This window comes from Delphinus delphis, chromosome 7 (genome assembly GCF_949987515.2).
Source record: "Delphinus delphis chromosome 7, mDelDel1.2, whole genome shotgun sequence".
NCBI classification, from domain to species: domain Eukaryota; kingdom Metazoa; phylum Chordata; class Mammalia; order Artiodactyla; family Delphinidae; genus Delphinus; species Delphinus delphis.
The window spans coordinates 24,455,736-24,481,525 of NC_082689.1; the positions used below are offsets into that span (position 1 = coordinate 24,455,736).

Below are 25,790 nucleotides of genomic sequence, written 5' to 3' on the forward strand. Positions count from 1 at the left end.
CTTTTGCTGACCCCTTTCCCTGGAATTCATGGCTCCCTTGGTTGCCCTTCCTGTCCAAACTGTTGAATCTTTCCAGTTCCGTATTAAATCATAGCTCTTCATTAGATCTTCCTTCATTTGCTACCCTAATCTATAATCCTTATCTGTACCACCTATCTGCATTTAATCTTAAACCATTCTATAGTTTTAACTTTTTAAGAGCGAACATTTTTATCAAACCCTGCAGAGACTAATGAGGTGCCACGTACATGGTAAGCTCTTTAAAAATATTTTTTTAAATGAAAGAATAACATACATTTACTGAAACAATTTTAAGCTCATTCACGGATGGTTATTATTTATAATTAAACCATATAAGTGCACAAAGTAAGCTATTCTAAAAACATAATTATAGAATTCCTAATAATAGATATTAGACATGTTTACCCTGGGAATTTCCTTAGTTGCTTTCTTGAGCTTCCTAGGGTATTTCTTTCAATGGAGTGTTTCCAAGAGTATATCATTTGTCCTCATTCCCATTTTTAGAGTCTGCTCATAATATGGTACCAAGTATATTTGTTAGTTTTATTTTTGGTGAGTTAAATATATATAAATACCATTCTTAAACATGTAACTGTCTTGTAGCCTACTATTTTTATGTGGCCATTACTTTGCTTTTCTTACTTATCTCTCATTTTAAAATTTTAATCAGTTTAAGCAGTAAACATGTACTGACCCATCAGTGTGTTTGAGGACTGTGTTAGGCACTGAGGAGGACATATAAGAAGCTCAAGATGCTAGATTTCCCCTTTCTTTTAAAGAAGGACAGATGAGACCAATGAAACACAATATAAAAAAATATGTTATTAAGTGATTTTTCCAAACTCTTGGGAGGAATTTGCCTCCAGAGAAATGCTAATAAGTATTTCATGAAAAAAGGGTTCCAGACAGAATGCGGCATTTTCTATTCCTAGATGTATGTAATAACACAACTTTGTTAATACTAAGATTTCTCAGTATCTTAAAATAGACAACTAGACATATGCCTCCCATTTGAAAAGGATCCTATAAAAGAAATACTTGCAGCATAACTGTACTGAGAGGTGACTGGGATTCTCTTAGCTGCTCTTTTAGATGATTCACTCTGCATTCTGAAAATTGGTGAAATTATTATAGTATTTATAGATTTTCCCTGGTCAGATTCTACCAGGGAAAATGCTCTTCCAGACATTTCTTCTCAGGTTATCAGATTCCAAGAAACTGTCAACCTTTCTAGGTCACTGTGGTGCCCTAAGTGTACCTTAATTTATAACGTCCTAAGGAGTTAATGTAACTTCAAAACTTACCTAACAGTCTGCAGAGTAATCTATTAATGAGAAAATTGGGTATGGAGACATTAGTACGTCTGTCTGAAAAGTTTCTTAGAACTTTCCTGGTTGTTTTTCCTTTAAGAATCCCTGAGAAGAAACTTCGAGTCAGGGATTATTGTTCCTACTTTGTAGACGAGGAAGTAGAGATATAAAGCAGCAGTATGTAAGGGTGAAGCCTGACTGGTGCATCTGTCGGTGCAGTTACGTGTCTGCCGTGTTCTGAGCCAGCTGCCTCTGCCGTCTGCTCTTTCATGCCTTCTCCAGCCACAGGAGCTAGTGACCCTCTGAAAGGCGTGGCTCCTCTACTCCACCTGCCCCACTGTGTGAGAAAAGGATGCTCAGCACACCAGATCCTTCTGCCTCCAGGTCAACAGCTCTTTATGCTTTCCCTGGAGCCATTTGAAGAAACTTACCCAATAAATCTATCATTCGAGGAGTCCTCCTTTGGATTACTCTGCATTTCCCCTCATCCCTTCTATTCTCCAGAGGTCTTTTTGTGCGTGTGTGTGCATGTGTGTGTGTGTGTGTGTGTGTGTGTGTGTGTTGTGTGTTGTATGTATTAAGGAAATCATCATATAAGCCTTGTCTTCTTGAGAAAACTTCAAAGCAGGGGCATTTCCAAGATGTTGGGACCTGCATTTATGCAGTTTGGGGAACCTCTTTAAAAACAATACAGAAATAAAAATACAAATTAAGTACAGGTCCTTGGGAGGCACCAGTGGAAGAGAGGGGCTCTGAAGCTGAAGCCTTTTACAAAAATCTTTATGGTACTTCTGCCTATGTTTGAAAATTATACGTTTTAAGAAGTCATATTATTTCTCATTTAGTGTGAATTTTGGGTGTCATTATATAATTTTTTATTTTTTTCCTACTGCACATAGTAGCGTCTACTATTAATGTAGAAGAATGCATTGTTTCAAGAAAAAAATTGTCATAAAGAGTAAAATCACACTATAAAGCACTTCAGTATATCTTTGGATGAAATAATGTACCCTGTAGAGATAATTTTCAAAATATTTCCACTCTGAATATGAACATGCCTCATCCAGGTATATATATATTTTCTTGACGCCATGTTTTTTAAATGGGTCATGTAATGCTGTCTCTTATGCAATTCTGTAGTTCATAATGGTTGGTTTATAATGTTGTGATTTAAAAGAATCTTGTCACTTTTGGTATATAAAAGCTATATTACTAAGGCCCTACCACTTGAAATACAGCTCATTGAATTTTTAATCATTTGTTATTTAGCACAGTTAAAAAAAAATCTATCTTTGACTTTTACCCTCTGACTATGTTAAATGTGACCGTTTTAACTACAATAGACATTATTAGCTGTGAATGAAACAATGCATCTAAATTAAAATCAGTACTCAGCTCAGATATTTGGTAATATTTTAACTACTAATATATTAACACATTTAAGTAACAATAAAAGGATTAGTATTTCAAGTCACACTTTTACTATGTAAAAATATCAGCTAAACAGTTAATATTTCCCAGTTATTTTAACTTCAAATTTAGCAGCCCCATTGTCCCTGGTGATATATCGAAACCTCTAAAAGTGTACTTGGAATTAATGGAAACTGAAGTGATTGGTATTCAGATACAATTCTTTAGTGGCCTTTTTCTTTTCTTTTTTTTTTTAAGTGCAGAATGAAATTTGAAAATATAAAAACTCTGAGATAAATTGAAATAGACAAAACATTTTATGTAACTGTTGATGAAGAGGACATTTATTATTTTTTCTGTACTTACTATATTGCTTGTGGCCAGAATTAGCACACCATGAGCCAGAGAAAGAGATAAGACAAACAGAATGGCACGCAGCTAATTTTGTTTAGCAAATTTAGATCTGATACATGCTGTTTCACTCCTACAAATTGACTCAGCCACTCTTTGAAAGGTACAGATGAAGTTTGTCTCCCACAGTTTAACAGCTTTCACTCAACATTTATAGGCTGTATAAAAATAAATTCTGTTAAGTACCACATTTCTCACTGGCAGGATGAGCACTGTGAAGGTAGATTTATTAATGAGAAAAAGGGAAAAACAAAAACACTTCAATTGTTCCAGGTCTGCTGAAAATAAAATATGTCAAAACATCCAAAATATCTTTGTTTCAAGGACATATATACTGGGCTTGGGATATTTAAGGATTTTGACTATTTGTGAGTGAATCAGAAGTCCCATTTTATGATAATTTTCTGATTCAAATCTGGTATGTGGTTAGATGCATATTCTGGAACTAGTCATTCATCTGCTGGATAAGCCAACAGGAAGAGATCCACTGTAATTATCAGGAAGTGGCTATAAGACAAAACACACAAAAAACCCAAATCTTGATCTTTGTAAAAAAGTGTCATCATCCAAAAGAATAAATTTTAATGAATTCCTAAGTGAGACTAACTTGTCTGAAAAAAATGTCATAAAACATGTAACACTTGATGGAAACGTGATCCTAGAAAAAGCCAGGAATTTGGACAGTAATATCCATGTTTGGGAATATCTCAAAAAACATCCCAAAAGTCTTTTCTATCATAGTGTATTGTAAAGGTATCTAAAAAGTTATAGTATTATTTATATACCTGCTAGAGCTTTGTCATAGCTCAAGACTGCATTCTCCATAATCAAGCTCACTATAGAGAATAATTCTCATATTCATGAATTGTTCATCTCATCATATTTTCAGTGGTTATTTCAAGGTTAATTTTTTCAGACAGCTTCTCTCTTGATTAAAGTCTGTAGTAATTGTATATATGCTGATATAGCACACGAAGGTTTTAAGCTAAAGACGTCTTTGATTTCATAGCAGGTCAAGATCAAATGCTTTTCAATGCTTCCTACTCAAATATATGAAAAAATAACTTTTATGTCCTTTTTATTTCTAGTAAGAATGTTGAGACTTTTGTTTGACTTTTTCAAAATCCTAGAAACCTTTGTGTAAGAGTATGAGCAACAAAGTATATTCCATTACCAGGACTAGTATCCAAGTGCTATGTTCCTTATGCTTTTATTGTTTGATAAAATATTAAAATATATTCCTACCGATTGGCTTTCCCAGAACCCTCCCCTGGCACCCCTTCCTCAAACAACTAAAGAATTAATACCTGACACAATCAGGGACCTTCAGATCTCTGCTTTGGCATATACTGTGATCCATTCTTATGTGTTTTTGCTGAGATGGTCACTAAATACTATGAATGTTACTCTTACACGTAATAAAAATTCTGCCATAAGTATTTTAAAATAATAGGAATGTGAACAGTATCATACTAACTTTGCCGCCATTAAGTATTAGCCGGTATGAAGGAGGCAGTTTCTAAGTTGTGTATCACAGCTTAGGTACTAATGATTTGACTTGAAGTTTGGAAAGAAGTGGCTTAAAAACAATAGACAGGATGTCACTGGTTTGCAATTGTGAATTAACCTAGGAGCAGATCATATGAATGAGGCAGACCAAAGGACTCAAATAAAGCAGATGCTGTGAATTTTCCTGAGAGTGAGGCAGGTGCTGATGTGTGATGTGTGTCTTTAAATTGGGCTGCTGATGAATCACAACAATTTGAATTTGCGATTGCCATAACTATGTGGGAACAAACATATTACATGCTTATATTATTAATCAGAATGAACAGCTTATCTGGCAAGGTGTCAGCTGCTCCACGAATGTGTATTGTCACGTAAGATATGAGTCTGTCCCTCGAGGGCACCGCATATACTCCTTTCATTTGTGGTGGATAAGAAAACATTCAATTAAAATTTCTTTTACATGATTAAAATATAATATTGTGAAAGAAGTTGTGAACATCAGCTTAATTATGATACTCTTGGTAACTTCGTTTGGACATGTGATTTATTATTTTTCAAAGAAAACTATATTTACAACAAAATAATGGAGTTCCATTTCATTTGAAGAATGATTAAAGAAAGAAGGAGATGCCAGGCATGGAAAAGAGGAGGCTTGGGAAGGGGACATGATAACTATCTTCAAGAGTTGGAGGGCTGTTACACATAAGAGGGATTAGCACTGTTCTGTGTAGCCTTGGAGAACAGAAACATTAGCAGCTGTTTGAAATTGTAAGGTGTCAGATTTCATTTGAACACCATCAAGGAGTTTCTCACAGTTAGAGTGTCCCAAAGTTGGAATGGTCTGTCCTGGGAGATGGTGAGTTCCTTCATGTGTGTGGGGTGGTAAAGTCTTATCTAACTTCTTCTGTGATGATAAAGAATGAATGAGGCAGCTGAAGAACAACTGGTCAGTGATGTTGGGAGCGGGGATTGGGTTCTGTGGCCACTGAGGGCCCTTCGCACCCTGAGGGTCTGTCACAAGCACGTCATGCCCGAATATCCTTTCCTGGTCTCTGAAAAATAGAGGCAGTGAAAGCCACACTCTCTGTCTCTGTGACTAGGATTCCCACCCAAATGCTTTTCACCATCTACCTGTCCTTAATAGATTTGTGGATATGTGAAGGGTATTTTAAAGTTTGGTTTCCTTCAATATAAAATATTTTGCTCTTATTTTTTCTAGTAGTCTTTACATTAGATCTCCATACCTCTAATGTAATGTACTATCACAAATAAATCATTCTCAATTGTAAAAACCACACGATACAGAATAAAAGTATACAAATGTTTCATTGTGTTTCTGGGTTTATGCCAGCAGGTATTTATAAGACTGGGTTTAACTTAACCAGAGGGAGAAACATATAAGAAGGTGAGGACATAGGCAGGGCAGGAAGTTAGAAAAATAGGCCTCTAGTTCTGAGTGGAGGATAAAGTGTTAAGAAATCAGAGCAAAAGAGAAGCACTTTTCTAAAGGGACTGAAAAATCAAAAAGAAATAAAAAGAAGGCACATATGCATGCTTCAGTTGGTTACAAATAAAGTAAACCTTTCTCAGTCTGCTTAGGAAATATTTTTCTTCAAGGCCTTTGACATTTCCTTCTCTTTTACTACCTATTTTGGATCTATACTGTAAGATCTACACTAAATGAAATGTTCTGCTTGTTTCTTTTGTTGCCATTCTTTTAACATTCTTTTAGGTTCTCCTGGTATGAAAACTGCATTCCTGTTATATACTACCTTCTGCCTTAAGTCTTTCTGATTTGCCACCTCTCCTGTCTCAATCTATATCCATTTTAATGCTTCCTCTGCAGCAAGCACTGTGACTGTGCTGGTACTTTTACGCATTAGTTCCAGTGTTCCCTAAAATCTGCATGGTAGGCGGTATTAACTCCATTTTAGAGATAAGGGAACTGAGACTCAGAATGACATAACTGGCCAAGATCACAGCGTCAGTTCTCAACAGAGATAATATTCTAACCATCTACTTGGCTACTATTGGGTATACTTTAGACTTAAGATTTTGGTTATCCATCTTTAAAGAGGCAGTGAATGAAGATAACCCACTCAACAAGTCTTTCTCAAGCCTCTCTCTGGCCTTGGTCCTCTTCATTACCTTTTTGTCTCAGTTTCTGGATCCCTTCCCCATCTCAACGCTGTGTAAGTTATTCTGAGCTCTTACCTCTCTCCAGAGCTCCCCTCCTTCCTGTCGCTACTGCCTGCTGGGTACCTCTACATGGATCTACCCAGTATCTCTGACTCAAGCAGTCCAACATTTTACTTTTCTCTTTTCGCTATGTAGTGTGCTTTTTAAATCTTAATTGGTATAAATTTCTATACAACTTTTTCTTAATTGATTAAAAAGCCAACAAGTCATAATATCTAATACTTACTAAAGGACTACTGTGTCAGGAAGTGTGCTAAAGCACTTCTCATACAATATCTCAACTAATCTACACAACATGGCCACTACTGTCCTCATTTTACAGTCAAGGAAACAGAAATTTAGAGATTTTATAATTTACCAAATGGGAAACATCTGTGCAGGTGGCCAATCAGCAATGCCTAAGCTCCTAACTATCAATTTTCCATGGTCCAAATTGCAATATTTTATATAAGAAAATAAACTAAAACCTCTAAGAAGGATATTGACAATATAGATTCATTTGTTACCTATTTTAGGCCATTAACAATTATTTTATTTGATACCCATAATAATTGTTAATAACCAGGTATATTTGTGAATATGCAAAACTTGGAAACATCAAGTATATTAACAATATATGCTACTTTTCTATTGTCACATTATAATTTCAGCACATTTATAACACTTCAAATAGAGTAACAAGTTTAATCACTTTTTAAAATCGATAATATCAAGTGAAATATTGCAAAGAGTTGAAGTAGAGGTTAAATAGAGGGACTTAAGAATTAAATAGCTCAGGTTTGCATACTAACCATGTGAAGATGGGTTAATTTCTTAATCTTTTTAAGCTTCAATTTTCTCATCTAAAAAGGGCATCTAATATTAAGATCAACCTCATATTTATGAGGATTAAGTGAGGTAGTACATGTAAAATGGTATCTATCACATAGATGCTCAGTAGTTAATTACATTATGTACACTATAGTATTAGTAGAATGAGAGCTAAGGCAGTTAAAAGCAAAAAAAGAAACATCATACAGTTAAAGTTACAAAATGTTAAATATGAGCAGGCCATGGACTTCCCCTTTCTCATAATTTGAACAGCAGTTCTATGTCCTGTGTTTATAAACAGGTGATGCAGTATTGATTTTCAGAATCATTGTGTATATGGATAGGCATGAGTACTGTAAGTAGACTATTTGGGAAAGAATTTGGCTCCCTGTGAGGGGCAGTTTTCTGAAATCATTTTTCCTTCATATTCTTTTTTTTACAGTTTTGGTATTAAAAAAAAGAGCTTAGGGAGACAGTTTTGTTCCAAAGATTTATGTTTACCTGGCAAACTCAAGTCCTCTGTCCTTTCATCCTTATTGTTTTTTAAAGCACCTTCAAGAGAAAATGGTTTTTAATCAAATTCTTGAGATAACTTTTTATGTTACATTTTATAGGCATTTAAACTTTTCAAGATAGGGCACAACTAATGTAATGTATGACTGAATGTATTTTTGGAAAAATTTCTGCACGCTGGAGCAGAATCTTCACATCTATCTACGAATACTAAACAGATATTTCCACATAGAAGACAGTCTGTAAATTGTTGTGATTATTAAATTCTTTCCCTCTATCATGGTTTTTATACATTTATTTTGATATTTAAGGAATCAAAGGCTATGCATATCATCATAAAGTTTTTAATTCACTGGGCTCTGCCAGTTGTGCTCACTCGCTGATTAACATTGGAACACTGCAAAACAGTATTACTAATGGGAAGGGCAGTTTTTGCTCTTCTAAAGTTGACTGCTTCCTTTCTGGCAACAACCTCAACCTCCCTACTGCCAGTGAGTTTGATCAAGAAAATAGTTATTTCTCTTAGTTACCAGTCTGGAAACTTTCAAAGATGCTGTGAATTGCAGCATAAGAAATAAAAATATATATTTTTATTTAGGCTATTGTCTCTAGACTGAGACAGATAGAAATTTGGTTCACAAGCTCTGTCACATGCCATTATGTTGCTCAGCTGACAGGTGGTGCTTCAGAATAATATAGACAGTGGGGATGTGTGATTAAGTTCTATCAGACTTTCTGGGACACACTATGAGTTATACTCTTGCAATTAAGACCTTTTAATGTAGCAGTTAAATTACTAAAAATTCAGATGTGAAGATAGTAACACAAAATAATTGTCACATGCCAGAATCTTCTTAAATTTTATATGATTTTTAGATGCAGGTGTTGAATTTGGAATTGAGATTTCATGTAGATACAACTGTAATTTTTTCTTAAATGCAGACTGAAACTGGAGTATGAAACTGTAATCGAAGTCAATACCACTGATTTTCCTCCATCAATTTTGTTATTATTTATCATTAATATGACATTCTCTTTAACCTATGGTTGATCACAAATTTAGAGAAAAAAAGTGTTATCTGAATATTTGAATCAAAGAAATTTTTAAAGGATGTTTATCCAATTAAGATGCCCTGATATATCTTAAATGAAGATACCATGAGCAGATTAAACTTCATGAATATATTCTGTAAATGACAATTGTTGTTACTATGGTAACCTTTAACCAGGTATTTGGTGGTGTAATTTGGATTAGTCCTATTCAGTGGTGAGGTAATGGAAATGAGAGTAATTAACTTTCAAGGTTTGAGTTTAAAGAAAGACAATATGCTGAGTTTATGAGAGAAGCAGGGATATTGAACGGCTAAATGAAAATGCTAGAGACGAAATGACCACCACATAACATTCAGCCAGTCTCTCCTTCCTTTATCTCACTCCATGTGGGCTTTTGTTTTAGACCGTGCTGTCCTCCACCCCTGAGTGGTTCTAACTGCATCCATGAATCAGGAACCAACTCGTTCTCCTCTTACACAGCAGTCTTAATCTTTCACTGCCAGTCAATATCCTACTTAAAAACCAGTCTAGAGAGCCTTTCCCATTAGAAAGGGCAGTCAGTTTCTATCAGTTTTATTACTAATTTTGCTTTTCTTATTTAAAATATATCATTATCGTGTTTAAATACTATAGGATTTGTTAGGGTTCCATGTGTTTATGAATTAACCCCCTGCCCCAACCCCTATCACCAAATAGGGAAGCAGTTTTCCTCTTTTCCACTTGTACATTAGGAAGAGTTTGCTATGATTCTAATTGTGTCACTCATTTCCTCTAGGGCTCATTTAATGTATAGTCTTTACCTGGGTGTAGCACTTTGGATTTTTAACTTTTATTTTGTTTTATTTGAAATCATTTTGTTCCTTTATTTAGCTTTTGCAAATATACTAAAATGGGTTGTCTGTAGACATATCTGCCTGAAGTGAATACAGCTTAAAGGCAGAAAATTATTGATTTTTAAAATGAATTATTTTCCTCAAATTTAGTGAGGCCAATTTCCAATAGCCATTTTATTTACCCTTTATCATCTCATGCGGTAGCTTTAATTTCACCAAAGCTACTGTCACCATCAATACATTCCTGAAAAAGAACATGATGTTTTGCAGTTTTTCCGAGAGTTGGAAAGTTGTATGCATTGTTTGATTAAATTTTGGTATACCTATATTACATAAAACTCCTTGTAACTCATAGTTTAAATCATATTTCTTATGTTTCTAATAGTAATAAAATGTTAAAATCATATTATGTTTCTAATAGTAATAGAATGTTAAAATATGAGTAGCATTTATCGTACTTTTTAAAAAAATTCAGTGATGTAGTATACTACATTATATTGCTAAGAGGAAGGATAACAAGCTTCTTTGGATTTATTTGCACTTTGAGAAATAAAATTTAGGAAAACTGGTTTTATAGGTTTTTCATTCCTCTCCACTAGAAATCTTGATTAGGAACATCAGTGCACATGATTTTGGGAACACGCAAGAAAGGCAGCAGTGGTAGTCCCAAATAACTATTTTCAGAGGAGGTCATAAACAGCTGTCCCTTTTGACTGTGATCCCTATTTGGAATAGTGTCAGTACTTGTGAAAGAAATCTTCTCTAGGATTAGGGCTTGACATGCAACTATTCGTGTCCTAAGACCTTATATTCCCCCCCACCCCCTCCCGTGATCACTGTTTCTCCAGCAGGAGTTAGAGGCTAGGCTAGCAGATATTACCTCAGCACAGTAGTTAATTCCTTTTTGCCAGTTCTCCCTCCTATTCCTATACGGTATTTCAACTATGAACTAGTTCATGTAATAACTTGAGCTCTCTATTCACTCAACTCTTTAGAAATAATGAAGTATAAGTGAATTGCCAAAGTTGTCCTTCACAACAAGGATCAAAATTGTACCTACTGGAGCCTTGTAGCGCCCCAAATGTTTATTTTTACACAAATATTTTGATTCTCATTGGTTCCATGCATCACTGCAATTCTTTTAATGCATTGTGTTATGCTCTGTAGTTTTTACAAGTATGAAAATGTTGAAGTATATTTATTAGCCGTGATGCTATTAAACGTTCAGTTATTTCCCAGGACTCTTAGGTGGGTCTTGGGAAATTCTGAGATGAAATTATGTAATGTGTAAGTGAGAAGTAACATTCATTTTTTAATGTAATTTGCAGTGAGGGCATTATTCAGGAAGAACTAATTGCTGTCATATCTGTAGTTGAGATCAGAGACGATGATTAGAATTCTGTTTTCTAAGATTATTTTTGTAGGCGTAGACACTGTCTCTCAGACTGCAAACTGAGATGTACTTATCTAGAAAATCAATTCCTTATCAATTAATTTATTAGTGCATTAGACTGGTTTATGATCAAAGTAGGTCTGATATTGTCTAATGTATGTATCTCATAGCTGAGAACAATGAAACTGCAGAGATAATCCCAATTTGTGATACACTTTGAAGTTTTCTAAGTTTTGTCTTTATTGGAATAATGTATTTTTACAGGTTGAAAATCCAGACAGCTTCACACTATAGGATTGTGTTATGTTTTCTTCCATACAGTGTGCAGCATTTTAATTCTTATAATAACAGGGCTGCTCAGTTTGCCAGCAGGAGGCCCCTCAAAGCAAGATGATGTCTCTCGGTTGGCAGATTTCTGTATAAATAAATAACACTCTGCACATTCCTCTCAAATACCCCAGTAAGTGAGATAATGCTATATAACTTTTTTTTTAATTAAAAAAAATAGCTGTATTATGTCAGTGACCTGTAATAATTAGCACTGCAAGGAGAAACGACAGCCTCATTCACCTTGCATCCATGCAGAAATAACTGAGCTCTATTTCCATGGCTGGAGAGAGAAGAAAAAAGCGAATGGAAGGACAGAACAGACCTTAGATCGCAGTCACTCTCATGCTCATAAGAGGAAGTTTACACTGACTGTTTTTACTATGTTGAATTTACCACTCAACACACTGCAGGTAAACACCTTGTACTCTAAACATTCAGATAGTCGTTGATAATAATGGTGTGGTGGATACATCATAAAGAGTGTGTTGCCATCTCCCTGAATTCTACATATTTTTCTGTTAAGTTTTCATCAATTAGCAAAATATTATACTGAAAAAAATTTATTAATTGAACATAATGATGCATTGAGAACAAATACAGTTTTTGGACCAGGATGGCAATATGTGTTTAAGCTTTTCTAATTCAAGACCTGAGAATATCATTTTCTTCACATTGTACTCTACTCTTTCTTAAAAAAAAAAAAAAAATTGTGAACATTGAAATGTTTAATAAAGAAAAAATAAATCATATGTTATAGAACAATCTAAAACTAAGAGCTTTAAATTCATTCTCAATGAAAAATTTAAATGATTTGGTAATTTTGATTTTTTAACTGTGATTCCTAGTTATCCTGAGATTTTCAACAGATGTTACACAGAGAATATAGAAAAATTTGCAGTGATTTTGGGCCAGAAATTAAAGCCTCTGCTTAGACTTATGTCACATTGAAATTTATAGAAATCATGCAAACATACTTCAATGGGATTCAGTCCGTTGTACTTATTTGTACATTCTGCCTAGCCATTCATTTGTCCAGCACCTAACAGACATTGCACAGCAGTGGGAACAGACAGCCTGATGTACAAAGACCAAGGATATTTGGCCCTGGCTCCACAACTAGTTTATTTCAATCAGTAAGAAAGTCAGGGCTGTAGGATTTAATATACTTGCCATCCACAAAAGAACATCAGTAACAACAACACTTCAGATACTCAGAAGCTCTGGGTGATTTTATAAACAAACACATGTAAATTCATCACACTCTACTGAGATTGCAGATTACCATGTTAAATGCATTTTAATGTTTGCTCTGTTTCTAATATATATGAGATTTGGAATTGTTGGCTGCAGGTAGAATTCTTAAAATGATAATTTTTTCCAGGTATTTTATTTTACAGAAAATAAATTTAAGACACAGAGAGAGGAGTTATTTGCCTTAGTCACACATATATTCAAAAGCATTTATTTTCTTTTCCTTTTGTATAGGCTAAAATTTTCATACTTCTGAAGTGGCAGTTATTTCTTTTTTATCATATTATATTTTCCAGTATATAAATAAATGAATGTTTACTAAATATATCTTGAAATAAAATATTATATACTCGTTTAAAAAATATTTCCACAGTTTTTGTCCCCTATACTGGAAGCTTTTTTTTTTTTTTTTTTTTTTTTAAGAATAAACAGTTTTATTGCGCTCAGACTAGGAATCCATGGGTCTTGGGGACCTCTGTGAATTTGTCAGTTTTCTTCTCTCTGTTCTTTTTGGCCTGCTTCCGTAGCCTCAGGAGGTGCTTCTTTTTCCGGTAGTGGATCTTGGCCTTCTCCTTTGTCTTCTCCTCCAGGATGGCTGTTACTGCCTGGTACTTCCAGCCAACCTCACGAGCCAGCCGCCCTAGGTAGGCAAACTTCCTCACAGGCTTCAAATGCACAACCTTGAGGGCGGCAGGAACCACCATCCGCTGTTTCTTGTCATAGGGTGGCGGGATCCCATCAAACACCTTGAGGCGGTCCCGAGCGGCCTGGCCTCGCTTGGTCCGGTGGGGCAGCATGCCTCGCACTGTCCGCCAGAAGATGTGGCTGGGGGCTCGGAAGTGGTAGGGGCCGCATCCGCTTGCAGAGGATGGCCAGGTACTTCAACTTGCTTCTGTAGAAATTGCCAGAAATGCTGATGCCCTCACAAATGCACAACCACCGCCTTTCCACCCAGGCGGCCCAGGAGATGGCCTCGGCCATCGAGCACCAGGACCTGCCCCTCCGCCATCTTCGGCAGCAGCCTGGGAAAGTTATATGGGAAGCTGTTAATCTTCCAATATTCATGAAATATTTACAGTAACACATTTAGGTGACTCAACTTATGTTGTTGCTTTTCTACTATTTTTTTTGTGCTTCAGGTTACTTCTAAATGTAGCAGTGATTTTTAACACATATTACTAGATTTGGTGTAGGTATATAATGTTTCATGGGTGTGTATGAAAACTAATGCAGTTGAGTAATGATGAAAATTATGTAAACAAGGGTAGTATTTAAACAATAAAGTGAAAATTTAATAAATATGGATATCATTGCTTTTGAGCACCTTTCTAACTTTCTTCGTAGCAAATGCAGTCATTAAAATTCTGTTTTAAGAGGGGAGGGGACAGTACCATTAGACAATATTAAAAATTGGACATTTTATTTAAGGAAATGTATTGTCAGTAATTCTTTTAGGAGGTTTTATCACAGTGCAGCAAAGCACGTATTAACAGTTTTAGTGCATTAGATCTACACAGTTGCTGTTGACTGTGAACAATCATGAATTTAAATAAAGGGAGAAGTTAGTTGGAGTAAAATGTTCTGTTGTCTTATATCTGTAGAAGTGATTATTATTATTTTTGTTTGTTTTACTATAAAGTTTAATTGTCTTGGTGCTTTCTGAGACCATTTTCAATTAAGAATGGGTAACCAATAAGGTAATATGGAGAATGGTCTCTGTTCTAGAGTAAAATAACTAAAACATGAGCTTTAGGTCAACAAACCTGAGTTCAAGTTCCAGGTTTGGGACTTGCTAGCTGTGAGGTCAGTGGGAATGAGCTATAAAGCACAGGAAGCTCAGCTCCGTGTTCTGTGATGACCTAGATGGGTGGGATGGGGTGGGGGTGGGAGGGAGGTACAAGAGGGAGGGGATATATGTATACATATAGCTGATTCACTTCGTTGCACAACAGAAACTAACACAACATTGTAAAGCAATTGTACTCCAATAAATTTAAAAAAAAAAAATCCACATCTTTAAAATGGGAAAAAATACTTAAAATACTTCTTCCCAAGGGTGTTTCGATGATTATGTAGGAAAATGTGTATAAAGCAGTTAGCGTAACATTTGGCTCATGGTAAGTACTTGAGAAACATTACTGTATTTTTTATATAAAAATCTTTTTAGGTGATAATTTTTAATGCTCTTTTAAAAATTATCACACTGATTTATATAAGAAGCTTTATCTTTAATATTCCATTTCGGAGTGCTGAATCTACAAAACAAGTTTATTTAATTTTATTCAATGCACATTTATTGAGTGGTTAATTCTGTCCCAGGAATTATATCAGGAACATGTCAAAGAATCTAGTGAAGAAATCAGACGCAAAAATAGCTACCGTCAGTATTTTATGATAAATGGTAAGCAAAAGCTGCTCTGAAATGAAAAAGAGGCACGTTTAGCCCAACCTGGAAGTCGGAAAGATTTTTTTGGGGGGAGATGGTTTCTGAAATGAGTCATGAAGATGAACAAGAATGAGTCAAATGAAGAATGGTGAAGAGGATATTCCAGACAGAGGAACCTGTAATAATAGATTTAAAGAAGCTGGAAATTACCATGGAAAGTACAGTGAACAATTAATTCAGTGTGATTAAAGCATAAACATGTTCAGGGGTGGGCACAGGTTGAGACTGAAAATGTAGAGACACATTTCACAAGGAACCTTTTATATCCAACTAGGGGCTTGCTTGTTTGTTCTATTTCTCCCTTTCTTAAAATAATTGGTAGGGTTTATATGCTGATTTGATTTACAGAATTTATCATCTAATAAAGTATGTGTGTGTGTGTGTGTGTGTGTGGGTGTGTGTGTGTGATAATCAGGGTACATGATCCACTATTCAAATAAACTAGTATTTGGTAACCCTGATATTTAAGACACAGTGGAATATGCAGAATGAAATATTAAAGTACCAAGTAAAAGATTTTTTAGACTTGAAAATTTTGGAGAGAGAATCAAATTTAGGCTATACTCCTTGGAACATTATTGGGCTTTGGTTATAGGAAGGAGAGAAATGAGGAGGACCTACAGATTAAAGAAAACAGATTAAAATGATATTCATTGGCTTCTACCATGTATCAGGCTCTGTGCTGGGTATTTCTACAGAAATTATCCTTATATATCTGACAATAGAGACCTCTTTAAAAATACATCACATCTGTATTGTTACCTATATCCTATATATACATCTATATCTGTCAGAAAGAAAGCTGATATTCAGAGAGGTTAAGTAGTTGCATAAAGTTAAGAGTTCATAAGAAAGATATGAAGTGGAGATTTAAGTCAAATTTCCCCTGACTCCAAAGACATGGTGGTAGGAATGACTAGTGGGTATGTCAAGTAAAATTTGGTTGAGTTGTCCCCCATCCCTGGGGAGAAAATCATAATTAGTCTAAACTAGTTATCACCATTTCATTTCCCATCCCATTCAGCTATGAAAATGGGATAGAATTCTGGTCACTGAAAAGGGAAGTCTGACAGTCTTTAAGGAAAAGATTCTCTCACCAATGGAAAGAGATACACAGGGGAAACACTCCCTTTTTTTTGGCTACATGTCATCATGTCAGCATATGACACCTGGAATTGTGGTAGTTCATCCTGTGGTTCCAGGTGAAGTCATCAATGAGTCCAAAGGCAAAGTAAAAGACAGGAAACACTTGGATTCTCAATGACAAATGTCAAGTCCCTGAACCAACCCGGGAATATCTTTATCTCTGGACCTCCTATATGCAAGAAATTAAATCTCATATTTTTTAAGTCATTTACAGCCAAACTATTTTAACTGATAGAAACCCTAAATGTTCAAATGCAATGCCCTGACTTACTTGGTCAGCTATGAAGGTGGCAGATTCATTCAAATGTCTTCCTCCTTACTTTAAGTTGACTCCCTGTATGGCCATTAGGAAGAAATAGGTAAGTCTAAAGGAAACATTAGGGATCTGTTAGTGTTAGAGAATCCATGTCTGAAAGAGTTGTGAGAATGGAGACTGAATGTAGACTCCTACTAGTTAAGGAATTTCATAGCCTGGTAACTCATTCCATTCCTACCATGCTATAATGTTGCATTAAAATTTGTTTCTCCTGTAACTTTTAAATGTCTTAACAAATAGTACCATTGATTATGAAAAACCCTTTAACCAAATCCTGTTTACAACTTAGAACCATTGAGATGTGAGGTGACAAGGTCACTAAGATCTTAATCTGTAAAATGACCTACCTTTAAAGACTTTTCTCCTTTCTTCTGTACCTTGCCAAACCAGTTTATTACTTCTGTAGTTTATATAAACATGTTGACTTCTCTACACTTCAGTTTTATTTATATTACACAATAGTCATATTGGAAATTAACCAAATTTATTATTGAATTAATCTATTAGATGGTAGAAGTTATAAAATCATCTTACCTATAGCTAAATGATTATACTTTTGTGTCATGTCTAGTAGTTGTTATGTAAGTAACTGTATATGTAAATAAATACATTGAGAGTGAAGTGAACTGAGATAGTTATGGCATGTCTCTTCAGATTTAAAATGTTTCTCATTATAGAAATGTTAAAAGTTTATTTAATGTTACTTTTAAAAAAATTTTATTGGAGTATAGTTGATTTACAATGTTATGTTAGTTTCAAGTGTACCGCAAAGTGAATCAGTTATACATATACATATATTCAGTCTTTTTTTAGATTCTTTTCCCATATAGGCCATTACAGAGTACTGAGTAGAGTTACCTGTGGTATACAGTAGGTCCTTATTAGTTATCTATTTTATATATAGTAGTGTGTGTATGTCACTCTCAATCTCCCAATTTATCCCTCCCCCCCTTACCCCCTAGTAACCATAAGTTTGTATTCTATATCTGTAACTCTATTTCTGTTTTGTAGATAAGTTCATTTGTACCCTTTTTTTAGGTTCCACATATAATAATGTTAACATTTTAAATGTTTTTGTAACCACATGCTACATGATGATATTTGGTAACAAATTCTTGGGATATTTCATTATTAACTAGTTGTTAATTAAGCATTGAAAGTAGTCTAAAGATCCCAAATTTAGTAAACTACTTAATTAGGAACAGATGATCTCTATTGAAAATGAAAGTCATATGCATATATCAACAACTTCTACCTCACCTAATAATCAATTTGTAGTATCAGTAACAACAATTTTTCACTATTTTTGGAACATATACTATATACCAGGCTCTGTGATAGATGCTTTGCATAAAATATTTCTTAAGAATCTGAAAAATATCCTGCATAGTAGGATTTTTTATCCACATGCTGCCAATGAACAAATGAGGATGTTTAGAGGACAGTAATTTACCTAAACTTACATAATTAGTCAATAGTGGATGCAGTATTTAAATTCATATTTGTCTGACTTTAAAGCTACACATATTTCTTCCCATTGTGATACTCCATATTAGGAATATGGAACATAAGCTTATTTGAAGTAAATTATTTACAAGTAATTCTAATAGTGTTGATTCATGATAATGGATCACTGAACACTATGCAATTATTTTTATAAAACAAATTTAAGAAATGTGTTAAGATTATTAGTCTCTTACGATGCCAGAATGAGGAATATATCTGAATGTTGACCAATAATAACATCAAAAGAATTTGACCCCATTACTATTAGTAAAGACCTTAGTATTATTTATGTAAGAAAGCAATTTTATGAAAAGCACATGGCAAATTATATGTCACAATGAAAAAGTTAATTGTAACAACACAGTATGAAATGGTAAACTTCCTAATTTCACTTATTTCTAAATATTTTCACTCTGAGATTTAAAAAAATTTGCAGTTGTTTGCTTTGGACTCATTATGCTTGGAGAATGGGGCTTTTAGATAATTACTTATTTATCATCATTTCCAAAGAGATTGGCAAAATACTATGAGGAGAGTTTTATGTAGGCTCCTTCCAGCTTCTACTTTTAGGGAAATATTCTGGAAAGAGAAACTTTAGGAAGAAGGAACTAGAATTTCAGCATATATGAAAAGGAATAACAAGAAATGATGCAAGGCCTAAGGATATTAGAAAATAAATAATTGTCACATTAATTCAAGGACAAAAGTTTTTTCAGAGGTTTTTGGTAGACTTGAAAGTGAAGAAGCAGTTGATTGTTGGAATTGGCAGATGACAAAAAAGAAGAAACTTGGAGATTCAATGAAAGCAATACTGTTTCAGAAATATACTCATTTTTTTAAAGCTCAAGAAACTGCTTGAGGGAAGACTGCATAATTTCCATTGTGAATTTTAAGAGCCATTTTAGAAACTCTACCAAAGAAAATGTTCAAGAATGCTGAAATTAGGGTCATTACCCACTGTGATAACCATATATATATATATATATATTCTGAAAATGTATATTTATCAATAGATACTCCTAGACTCCACATATTATTTAGAACGTTAAATTTATGGTGGCCTTGGGTTCTCTAGTAGCATTCCAGTTGTCTGTGTTAATGATATGATTCTTTGATTAAGTATATGAAGAACCTTATGCCTTTGATATAAGCATTTAGCTGCTTTTTATTTTTCCCATCTTTATTGAGATATAGTTGACATATAATGTATAATTTTAAGGTGTACAACATGATGACTTGATACACATATATATTGTGAAATTAGCTCCTTTTTAGAGAGCTTTGAATTTGACAAAGATATAAGAAATTAAAAAAAAATTTTCTGTAGAATAAATGACTCATAAAATGTGACTACCAAATTATGACACAGTCCATAAGTAAATTATGTTTAATAGTTTGTCCTTATACATTAATTGGTCCGTTTGATGACATTAAAGTTAACTACACTTGATTTCTATTTAATAATATATGTTTGGTCTAGGATTTGATTTTACCCTGCTTACATGCTAATAAGTAGCCTGCTAGTGTGTCATAGATGGTGTGAGAAGAAATGAGACTCTTGGGTCAGAAACAAAGGACTTCATTACTTCTGTCACATTATTATTATTATTCTATCCCCTCTATAGGCTTTTCCAGTATACTTTTCTGTATTATTTTTAATGCTTACTTTGGAGATTAAGCTATACATCTTCAGGTAATTCCAATGCATATTATCTGTAAATTTACTTTAAGGAATACTAACCTAGAGGGCTGAAATTGTCTCTATTAGTTATTCCTTTGAGGTAAGAAGTTAACACTAGAAGAAGTGCCTAGTAAAACATAGCTTTGACTTTTGGAAGTAGTGATGCTTATCTAAAAATAAGACTCAATAACCATCTATCAGTTATATGTACCATTTTCCAATCTCCAAGGACCCTGTACTATATGGAAGTTTGATGGGACTAGAATTTGGGGCTGTTGCAGTAGTAGTGTCACAGTCAGAGAGGAGCATGAAAAGTAGTGAATACTTGAAAAAGGAGTATAAAAAATAATGGATTAGGAGAATATCTCCATATGGTCCAATGCCAACCATGGCCAATATACATATTATAGGCCAGTTTTGGAACTAATATTTATTAGATGGGACATTTCAAGGAGCCTACACACACATAGATACTTAACAACTAGTTTTGTTTTCCAGAAGCAGTAAATTTTCCTCTCAGTCTTTCCCCTTACACTTGCTTCACGCATCAGCATTCTTTTCTCTTCATGCCTGAGATCCCCCAGGACATAACTTTGTCCACAACTGGCAAAAATCAAGACCTTCAAAAATTCAAAAATACCGCATTAAGCATCACAAAGCAAGCTACTTTTTGGCTGTTTCTCTAAAGGTCACATAATGCTTTGTGTTTTCTACAACATGATATGGCATGACAGAACAAAGTTATCTTTTGTACTTGTCAGCATTGTTATATCAACTTCAAATGATGAAATGCTTCTGAGTACGCTGTTGCTTTTTTCCTTTGGGGGCTTACACTGATTTCTTTAAAGTATTATGTGCATCAAATAAATGATTCATTTATTATCTGTGACACCTGAAGTTTGCTAAAAAAGTATCTAGACATCATTTCAAAACTGCATTTGGATGCTATTTGCTTTTGAAGTGATAAACTGCAGTTCATTTGGACTTTGTCTTCAAGTTACCATTTTTACTTAACATCTGTGTTTTGCAGTAGGAGAAGAGGTCATACACTCACTGGATGTTATCAGGACAAAGTTTAGACTGTCAGGAAATAAATTTTAATGTTTAATATGTTTAATTGAATGGTTTTTATTAAAAACTTGAGTCAAAATCATATTTTGATTCGGTAATACAAGATGACATAACTTGTATTAGTTAGGGTAATACTGGCTGATAGAACATAAAACCCTTATGTAATAGTGGCTTAACTCAATAGGGTTTATTTCCCTTGGCATAACAATTCAATGAAGATGTTTCTGGTTGAACTTCGGTGTAGGGTCCTACCATCTTCATATGGTTGTCATTGTGGCCTGGTTGATGTCTGCAGCCAGATGGGGGAAAATAGAATGGAAGGTTGCATGTGGAAAGTTTCTATGAGCCAAACCTGAAAGTGGCATACACTATTTTTGCCCATATTCTCTTGGCTAGGATTTAATTCATTGACATACCCAACTCCAAGGGAAATATGTTCAAGCTGTGTGCTTAGAAGTGGCTTTGGTAAACAGCCAGCAGCCTCTGCTCTAGGAACCTTAATTGGGGAGATTCTCTGTTATGGTGGAGAGAGATTTAAATTCGAGGTCAGTCAGCCTTAAGATAAAATGTAGCTTAGCCAGTTACAAGCTATGAAACCCTGGGAAAATTATTAATCTTCTATTTGCCAGAGTATACTGAATCATAGAATAGGGAAATAACACCTACTGCACAGGATTGTTAAAGATTAAATGATATAATGTGTATAAAGTGCTTAGCACGATGCAAGGAACATTAGAAACACTTGAAGATGATAGTTTTAATTTTTATTGTTAAGTTATATATTCTATGATGGTCTATAATATGATTTCTTTGAATATTAGCTTAGTTCAATACCAAAGTAATTTTTAAAAAGGAATTATTTTATGTATAAAACATAGCAGTCCAAGAAAATTGTGCATTTTAGCAGCTGTCCAAAGCAAATGAATACATAAATATTTATGCAGCAGAACTAAATTTGGGGGCAGATAGGACACAAACTCAACGTTTACTTGGTTTTCTTTTCAGGCAGTAGATGCTAACTTTGAAGGTTTTTAACTGAATAAATTTGCTTCTTGGTTGAATTTGATAAGGAAGGAAATTAAAAACCTTTAGGATAATTAGAAGAGTAAAATTATATATAGCCTTAGTCTATTTGGGCTGCTATAACAGAATATCAAAGACTGGGTGGCTTAAACAACAAACTTTATTTCTCTTAGTTCTAGAGGCTGGAAAGTCCAAGATCAAGGTGCCAGCAGATATTGTGTCTGCTGAGAGCCCACTTACTGGTTCATAAATGGCCATCTTCTCCTTATGTCTTCACATGGCAGAAGAGGTGAGGGAGCTCTCTGGGGTCTCTTTTATAAGGGATTGATCCCATTCATGAGGAATTCACCCTCGTGACCTAATCATCACTTGTCAAAGGACCTATCATCACACTGGGGGTTAGGTTTCAACCTACACAACACAAACATACAAGTCTATAGGAAGTGTGTATGTATACGTGTAACTATATCCATATCTGTCTATATATCTATCTATCTGTCTATCTAAAGAGACTATCATTTCTCTAATGTCTATCCTATGATAACGTATCTCATGTAATTTTAATATTTTTGTATCTTGCTTATTCAAATCATTTAAAATCTAATATAATTACAGTTATATATTCATAAAGAAGAAAAATGTGCTGTATACTTTAATGTCATGGGACTTACTGTATAAATAAGCCATGAGAATCCACTTTTAGAAAAAGTACAGCTCTTCTTTAACAGAAATAACATGATTTACCTGCTACTTTTCCTTCTACATAAAAGAATCTAGAGGAGAAAAAATCATATTGAAACTAAACATGAAAGTATAAAACTGTACTTTTAAAAAATTAATAAAATTCATATTTATGTTCAATTTTCAGAGACCCCAGATCCTTGGCTGCATATAGTTCTAGATCATTCATTTATAGTTTTATATTTTAAAAGCTTTCTTCATCTTGATTCATAAAATGATTTCTTGAGTTTCTCTTAGCATTGAAACATAATGACATCTTGTCACCACTAAGTCTTCTGTGAAGAAAAAACAGGACTGAACTTGACCTTTTCTTTGTACTGGGCAGTGAATGATAGGGTTTGAGGAGAGTGATTTTTCAGCTTTAGACCAGGGTAAATATTTCAAGACAGGTATGGTTTCCAGAGTAAAGTTTTACCCTTGTTATAAGTACTTGCATACTAAATCCAAAATCCTGAAATACCTTATTTTCTGTGATTGTCAAAGAAGTATGTGATTGGGAGGTTTTTTTCACTTTCATTGCAATTCTGTTTTTCCCTGAATTTGTTAGATAGCTACTGAGCTAGTTTGACTTATCAATTGTCTTAAGTAATTTCTGCCTAATCAGTTGATGAGTATTTACATGGATTGGGGTTTGACCTTGTCTGGAGCATCATCAGTCCACATTCAAATTCAGTTATACATGTTACAAGGCTTACTTCATGCCAGCAAATAGACAAATCACACATCCCCAAGATGTCAAGATAAGTCAACATAGAGGATTTGGGGGGAAGCGTTTTTTAGTGCTAGAATTGACTTTGGAAAAGGGGAATCTATTCATGCTGCTTTCATCTACTTTGTGTCATTAAATGTGTGATTGTATATCTCTGTCCTCTGTAATTGAAGATACTGCTGCTGGTATTATGTGCTATGTAAAAGTGTGTCTACAAAGAGTGTGGTAGCACACTGTCTACACAGTGCAGAAAATCAGGTTACCCTCTTCATAATGTCTATCAATGTTATTTTCAGGGTCTGTTGATATTTATGAATTTCCTCCCTCTTTTCTCATTCAAATAGAATTAACCTTTAAGGAAGGACAAAGTTAGAGTATTTCTTCAGTATATATCATGTATATTCCCAGGATTTTCTAGCCTACTGGACAGTTTCTAAGATTCCAGTTTGCTTTCTTAAACTTACTTTCTTTTCCTCTTTTACCTTCTACTTCCCCTGAAAGTAAATGCATAGCATTGCATGAAGAATTAGGGAGCTCTCAGCTCTATAGATAGATTGAACATTTTTTGTAATTTTTTCTAGCTTCTTGGTTCAATGTTTGTTATTCACTGGAGAGCAAATACTTTGTATAGCAAAGGTAGACATTATAAGCCTTCTAAACATGTCTGTGTTGCGTGACAAAAGTTACTGCTCCTCCCTAATCAGCCCGAGAATACATTTTCTTATTGTTCCCTAGAAAGAAATTGGTGAGTCAACAAAATGAAAAAAATAATTAATTAAATTCTAGGACCACTTTTATAATACCCTTATAGTAGTCATTTATATGTTAATATTTTATAATGACTAATTTAATAGACAGATGGTGGTTCATATTACAGTATGAGAGTAGGGCATTTCCTTGGGACAATGATTATCTACCCAGTTTTCAATTAGAGAAGACTGCCAATTACCTGGAGTGGTTTTTATTTTAATTACTGGGTGATTAGGACAGCTAGGTTACCAGCCCAGAGGAAGGAGAACTAAACTGTGTGTGTGAATCCTTATTATGCAAACCCATAAACTAAATAAAGGCCATGCAAAGAAACTATCGATGAAATGGTGGATAATTTACCTGAGGCAGTCCATATTCTTTTACTCATTTCATCACTAAAAAGTGAGTTTAAAATGTTAAACTGGCTGTTTGTGAACTAGACATTATTTTTCTGTAAGGAAAAATAAATTCAGAGGAAAGGTATTATTTGTCAGCAATCAGTGTTCAACATTTTATGTTTAACATAAAATCAGTGTTCAACATTTTATGTTTAACATACCATGTTTTGAAATGGTATTATCTCATTAAGAGAAGTCATTTACAGAGTGATCTTTGCTCCCTGAAGTATGGCTGAGACTTGAGGCAGAAAGATCACATGAATAAATTCCTGATTTTCTAGTCTTGTCTATAAAAATCTTCAGATTTTTTACTCAAGCTTCTTTTCTACATCTCCAGCTATCCTCTGAATATTTCTAGTTAAGTGTTTCCCATCATGTTAACTTCAACAAATCTAAACCAATCTTATTTTCTCCCCAAACAAGGTTTGTTCTCAAGATTTTGTGTTCTCGTCTCTGCCAAAGAAACTACTTTTAACATTCCTTCAGACAAGATCAGTTATAGTTATTGATTCTGTGCTACCATCTTCCTTTTTTTTTGTCCATCATCCTTTGAAAAATTTCTTAGGCTAGTATCTTTATCTCCATTTGGGCTATCATTCCTATCCAGAGTTTCATAGATTCACAACTAAAGAACTGCAGTAGGCTTTGCTGAGAAAATATTCTCATTTCTCTAAATAACCTTTTGAATAGCAAACACTGGGTTTTTACATAATTCCTTTACTTAAAAACATTTCATTGACTGTTACCTCAAGTAAAGAATATATACACTTTTCTGCTTCAAAGTCTTTGGTAATTTGGTACTGCATAACTGATAGGAGAGGAAGGACCAGTTAGGTAATACCAAATTACTGAAAGGGGCTGATTTAAGTTAATGAATGGATGAAAAAATTTGAGTTGGAGTCTACGAATTCTCCATTTAGACTTAGTCTCATTTTATTTTATTTTATTTTTTATAAAAAA

The 25,790-nt window shown here is 34.2% G+C and overlaps 1 protein-coding gene and 1 pseudogene across 1 annotated transcript in view; one reads left to right on the top strand and one right to left on the bottom strand.

Annotated features, from left to right (window-relative positions):
- Positions 1–25,790, top strand: part of ERBB4 (erb-b2 receptor tyrosine kinase 4) — a 1,108,236-nt gene that overhangs the window by 8,838 nt on the left and 1,073,608 nt on the right. The window lies entirely within an intron of this gene.
- Positions 13,487–14,052, bottom strand: LOC132428026 (large ribosomal subunit protein uL13 pseudogene; annotated as a pseudogene).